Source organism: Cygnus olor, chromosome 4, assembly GCF_009769625.2.
Source record: "Cygnus olor isolate bCygOlo1 chromosome 4, bCygOlo1.pri.v2, whole genome shotgun sequence".
NCBI classification, from domain to species: Eukaryota; Metazoa; Chordata; class Aves; order Anseriformes; family Anatidae; genus Cygnus; species Cygnus olor.
Window position 1 is genome coordinate 57,297,282 of NC_049172.1, and position 7,250 is coordinate 57,304,531.

The window sequence follows — 7,250 nt, forward strand, 5'->3', positions numbered from 1 at the left end:
CGTTTATTTCTGGTACTAGATTCATGCTTTCTTTAGTCTAGTTTTAGATGTCTGAAATAAATAGAATAGTTCTTTACAGACAGTCATAGATAATATGAATGCAATAAATTTCATATTTGGAAGGTTTTTCAAATATTCAGACTAATTCTTTCCCCATTTTTATGTTTTTTTCACTTCTGTGAAGTATTTTAGAATAGAAAATTACAGAAAAGCAAAGTAGATTATTCAGAAGACACACACTTTCATTATGCTTATTACTCAGATCCAGTTTGATTCTTCCTGAAGTAAACTAAAGTTAAAGTAAACCTCATTTATGTCATGCAAATGTCATTTTGATAAATAAGATTGTATAAATTCTCAAAATTGGTCTTATGTACTTATTAAAATGATTCAGTTAAAAACAGCCTTTTTGGTGGATTATAGAAGAAGCAGAACAGAGTAAACACGTGTAGTGTGAAGATATTATTAAAGGATAAATACACATTTCCTGCCTTCATCATAGCCTCAAGATCTACAGTACTACTAAATAAGAATTTCTGAATCTGGAAATGTGCAGGTTCCATTTTAGAAATTTTAGAATATCTGAGTAATATAATATGAATGTGGTTGCATTGTCTATTTCTGTGATTTCTCAAATATGGGTGTGCGGGAGTAGAGGCTGGAGTATATAGCACAGTGATAATGCAGTGCTTAGTGGTACAATAAGAAGAACAGTTCTTTTAATCTGTGTGGGCATCAAAAGATAATCAACACCTGTTTTTGCCTCTCTCTTGTTTGCTATGTACGCTTTCATCACTAGCATTAAGCAGCCCAAAGTCATTAAACAGAAAGAGTAATTGTAATTCTGAAAACACATCTGTAAGACACCTGGGAAAGTAGTTTTGTGGCAGTAGCCTCATCCTAACTCAGAGTTCCAGTGGCACATTTCAGGCCATGATATTAACTGTGCTAATGTCACTCCACTGTGACTGACACAGATTTACCTGCATAGGAGACATATACCATGTGCCAATAAAATATGTTTTGTGTCCCAAGAATATCATTAGGACTTTCCTATTTGATCAGTTAGCTTGGATTTTTTTTTTTATTATTATTATTATTTTTTTTTTTAATTTGGTAGGAGAATGGGGTTATTTATTTTAAATCCCAGCTCACACAGCAATTTCAGCTAAATGTGTTTCACCTAGACCTGCTTATCTGCACCTGAAGTCCTGACATGCATTTATTACATGACTGAAGAGATCTGATCCTAAGATTTTAAAGCTGTTCTTCTGATTTTTAAATGTCTGTTTACAACTGATTTGTTTCAAGGTACAGACTTCTGCTGGCAGTCCTGTGCCCCAGGCAAACAAACAGATTAGTGATAAAAATACAAATTCTCAGTAGGGTTTTCAATATTTCCTTACATTTCCCACTATTTACCTAAGAATTTTACTAAATAGGATTTTCTTGCATAAGAAACGACAAATAGGTCCTATATTTTGTTCAAGTGTGCCAGGTGTTTGTTACAGCCTCTTAGAAACTGCACTTTTCAGAATAATAATTTAGATTAATATCTGAATATCTGAAGAATATTAGAAGATATGTATATATTTATGAAGAATATTTAGATTAATATCACTAAAGAAGTTCAAAGCCTACAAAATTCAGAATCTTAACTTTTGGCCATGTCACTGAGAATTACAATATTGCTGTCAAATATATTATTTTAGATTAGTCAAAAAATATATTTATTTATTTATTTTTACAACATCGAGTGTTTTTTAAGAACGATGCTAGAATATTCTCCCTATGATAAAAACAACAGTTTCTAATATAGTGCAGGCAGATGTTTATTCAAGGAAAAAAGAATTAAATGGCCTTACAGTTTTGGCTTCCTACAACCACAGACAGCTTATTGGTTAGAAATTATTATTAATAACTTAGGGGAATTAGAGAGTGCACAAAAAAATGTGGGCAGAAAATAATGGATTTCTCACCTGCAGTGCATTGATGATTAATTCAGTGCAACTCTGCTTTGGAAAGGTGTAATAAAAAGAAAACTTACTTCCACTGTTTACGTGGCTTATTGGGTTTATTTTGCCATGTGCAGAAAAGAAGTTTATATTACTCCCATGGTATGTGAGATGAATTGATAGTAATTTAAATTATGTGTCACATTTATAATGGTCAGAATGAAGAGGAACAAAAATTAATAAAAAACATAAAAACAGTATTAGCCAGTCCTTGAGTTTTAAATATTACCTCAATTCTGGTATTTGTTTCTGATGTTTCTGCTGTTCTTCGGGACAAGGACTTAATTAGCCTGGGAGTTTATCCCAAGAGATGTCTGTACCTTCCTGAATTGTTTAGGGTATTGCCATGCAACAACAAGAACAAAAGATAAAAATCAAAATTGTTCTGAATGATCCAGTGATATTCATTCCTCATATACTGTGTGATCTTTTCTATCTTACAGTTCATCCAGAATAAAGAAATTTTCCATTTTCCCTTTGCCACATGGGTATTAAGTCTTGAGCAGTCTGGTCTAGTGGAAAGTGTTACTGCCCAAGATAGAGGGGTTGGAACTAGATAATCTTCAAGGTCCCTTCCAACCCAAACCATTCTATGATTCTTAGTCATTAAAGAGTTTAAGATGTTGTATTCATCAGACATTCCACCCCACCCCCCTCTTTTTTTTTTTTTTTTTTTTTTTTAATTCCCCCACCGATTTTTGCTGTCCGCACAGGATGACAAAGCAATACAGTGAAAGAACTATGAAGGTCAAATTTTGTCATCTCAGACATGGCATTTGAAGATAATAATTCCGTAATACCTTACTTAGTTTTAAATCATTAAATCTGAAATGGTTATATGAGCTTATAGTTAACACATTTTCTTACATTATTTGCCTTCATAGTTCTTTGATGTGAACTTGAATGTTTTACTATGTAAAATAGATGAAAGTAAGTTTTGTGATATCTAATGCAAAACACATCTAAATTTGGTTTGGTTTAATATTAAATTAAAATATTCAAGTTCATTAATGAAATGATATTTTCAAAATATCATCCACATTTAAGTTTGGGGAGAGAGCTCTCTGTATACTGTTCATGGATTTTTAAAATCACACAATTAAACAATAAATTTGAAAGTACTGTCGACAAGTAAGATAGAGTAAAATGAAAGTCATGGCTGGGAAAAAGAAGAATGAAAATGCACTTTAAATATTATGGATCTGTTGAATGTTTGTGTGAACGTAAAGTAGCTCCAATGATATTGAGTTGGCTAATTTATATTCATTATCTGAAAACAAAAATTATTACTTTGTGAATATGAATAAAAAACTTTCTTCTACACATCTTTCCTCCCTACTGTAGTACATATTCCTCTTTTTAAAGAAATTGAGCTTGTCAATAAAAGGATCTGAAAATCATTGTTATTTGTTGCTTATATAGCAGTCTTATATCAGGATATATCAGGTTTTCCTTGGCCTTCTCCTTGGTGACATAACTCTCTAGTGTTGTCCTGTTACTTCCCTCTTTCTCTCTCTCTCAAAATAAATAAATAAATAATAAAAATAAAAAATATGAAGGGAAAGAAAAAAGTCGGGCTGGCTACAGAAGCATTACATCTTTGGGTATTCGTCTCTGAAGTAAAGTTCTCCCTTAAGCAGGCTGTGTCTGGTTCCTACCTCCAGCATACTCTGTTCATCACTCTCTGAGGAAACAATACTTCTGAAATATTGTTTGAAAGAATGTTATAACTCCAAGTTATAACACGGAAGGACAGCATCAGAGTAGTGAAAGAAATATATAATATTCTATGCAAAGTAGGAATCTGAACTGCTTCTTAAGGTAATGTTTGGGCTTTTTAGGAATCAGTTTCATCCATGCCAAGTTTGGGCAAACACCACGATGCTAGAGAATTCTACTATTAAATATTTTTGATAGTATCAAAATAATTCTACTATCTATTGTATTTATCATTAAGACCTAGATGATCATTTTCTTGACTTTAATTGTCAAGAGAACTGTGCTTGTTTAGGACTTCGTACCTACAGGTCAGAACTTTTGTATTTTATATAATATCTATGTCTGTCTATATGGACACACATACACTATTAACAGCAACACACATTTGAGATAAAAATGGCAGATCACTTGCTATCTCTGTCAGCTTTCTCTCTTATGATTTTTTTATAATTAATGCTATCTTTTTCATTTTATTTATGTACTTTATTTTTTTTTTCATTTTTATTATCACAGACATGGACACCTGTCTATTCCAAAATAGATGTGGAGTAATTAAAAAGTGAAGATTTCCATCAATTAATAACGGTCCTCTCTGACTTTCCATGTACTGTGTCCCTGTAAATTATAAAAAGCAGGGATCTAATCTTTTGCCAATGTAAATTTAGAAGCAAGAATCAGGATTTCTTACTTTCAGCATGTGTATAATCTGTCCACTCTAAAATAAAATAAAATAAAATAAAATAAAATTAAATTAAAGTAAATTAAATTAAATTAAATTAAATTAAAAACCATATAGCATGAGTGCATGCAACTGCCGCATCATCGAGAAGGCCTTTAAATAGCTTTCACTCTATTACATGCAAGTGCACTGGGTACCTGAAGGATTATACTTTACAGATGGTCATGGTTTGTAATTTATTAAAGAAAGGATTATATTACTTTTTTATTTTTCAAATTCAAAATCCAAAATAAAAATTCAGTACCCATCTATTTGGTCATATAAGTTTAAGAGGACACCTTTTATTAAAAAATGTTAATTGCCCTTTAATCTCCAGGGGAAAAAAATCTACAGAAGAGCATATAGCAACAGTTAATTCAGCATACTGCTGATATGATTCTAATCCTGGAGAATATTAAATGAAATCATGAAGTAATGGAAAGGATGAGCGTGTTAAAAGGTCTGAGGCAGAGACCAAGAGAGACTGATGATGCAATTACCCTGCTTCTAGGCTGTGTAGTACTAATGTGATAAGGGTCTGCATAGTTCAACGGGAAGGAGGAAGAGGCTAACATTAATTCTCAATTTTAAGTAGGTTTTCTTTGTGTTAGTAAAATACCATGCATCTCAACGATTAGAATGCCAAAAAAAGAAAAAAAAAAAAAAAAGTTTTACATTGTGTCATGCTATTTGCAAACAAAAAATTTAAAAGAGAAGTATTCAAATACCATTTAATGAGAATAGAGAAAGCTAAAGGATGGAAGTTTAATACCACCAATACATTACTAACAACAATCCTGTACTGAATATTTATAGAAGAGAAAGGTTAGTAAAGCTCCCTCCAAATCCTTCCGTTATTCCTCACAGGCAAAATTCACATTTAAAACATGCCTTGCTCTCTAAGAATACTTGACTTGTATTTTTGTTGTAACTGTTAGAATGACCATTCACTTGCTGCGTGTTATAATTTGTAAAACTGAAGCCTCTTTTAGACCTCAGACAGAATACACAGGGTTGGATAATGAGTGAAACTGATGTAATTTCAGTGATATTTTTCCTGATTTATTTCACTAGAACTGAGTGCAGAGTCAAGTTTGTAGTTCTTGCTACAGAGTAAACTAGGCCCTATGTCATATAAGGCTTTGCAGTCATTGTAAAAAAGTTAAGAGAATCAGAATCAGTAATGTTTCACATGAAAAGCTATATTATACTATAAGGAGCTACATTCTACTTTCTATAAACCCTAGAGAACTTCTTCAGTTCTCAATATCTTCTTACAGTAAAATTTGGAGAAGTTGGCATTATTTTATGCAATGTTCAATAATAGGTTGAGTGTTTCTTTCTAAAGTAGATGTTATCATGGCTTGGTTTATTAATGCATCAGTCTCTGTATGTATATATATACATTTTTCCAGTAATCTTCTAGTAAAATATATGATATAGTACATATCATGAACATTTATTGACAAGATTTTTTGATGGTCTGGAAATTCACCTTAATACACAGAAGAGAGTTTCTGTCTTACAAGAGAATCAAGACTGAGGGCTCTGAAGACTGTCATGATCAGCTGTTTTTTGTTCCTGGGTTTACTAGTTGGTACAACAGTTTTCCTGACCCCTATATGATTTCTGGTTTCTTACAGTCATTGCATTTATTGGGAAATAATTTTGCCTACTGGGAAAACACAGTATTTAATATTGTGTACTACTGCAATTTAATACTGCAATATTGTGCAAGAATATAGGATGCAAGAGGCATCTTAACCTTTCATGCTTATGTAGTTTACTATAAAGCAGATTTACAGTTTTAATTGACTGAAGATTATTACCTTCTGATACCTCTTTGGCAGTCTAGAACTGAGTCTGGTTTGATTCCAGGTTCAATATCTATTTACACTTACATCTCCAAAGCTCAGACTTAAATTCTATGATTCAAATTCTATGATTCTATGATTCTGTGAATTGTAGGTGATAATCTAGTGCTTTTGGCAATTTCTTCCACAAATTAGGAAACCAAGTCCAAGACATAAAATAAATGCTTGCCTATAAATCCACCAGACACTTGAAGGAAAAGGAAATAAATCTACGCTGGGGGGTGGGGGGGGTGGGGGGGTGGGGGGCAGGGGGGCAGTGTTTCCAGAACTTTAATAAATCCAAACATCTGTAGACCAAAGCTATTCTTCCCTGGCCTATGTGAAATGAGTCCTACAGAAAAAAAAAAAAAAAAAAAAAAAAAAAAAAGCAAATTTTGATTAATGATAATCAATTTATTTGCAGGTTCAGCAAATACAGAGAGATGATGAAGACTGTCCGGCTTCCCATGCACAAAGTCAGACATTAGGCTGACAAAGCACGTCAGACATTAGGCTGACAAAGTCAGACATTAGGCTGACACGCACAAAGACACATTAGGCACCATGGAGACGTACATGAAATGCTGTCTGTACTGCACTTGGATATACTACGCGGATGACTTCAGTTTTCAGCATCAGCCATTGTTGAGACCACTCTTTCACAGACAGTGAAAATACTCACCCAGGTTGACATTCTTTTCCTCATAAATATCTTAAGCTGATCAGTTGAGCTTAGTTCTTTTAAGTTGTGCCTGAAAAGCATATGAAGTATCTTGTTTCTGCAGAACCAGTATAGACCTAGCTGTTTTGAGGTCATGCTGACAGTGTGTGTTATGACTGTACATAATCCTTGGATTGAGAGAATGGAGGACCTGCTCATTTTCTTTAAAATCAAGCAGAAGTGGACAAAGTTACTCAATTACTCATACAGGAAAAATATAACAG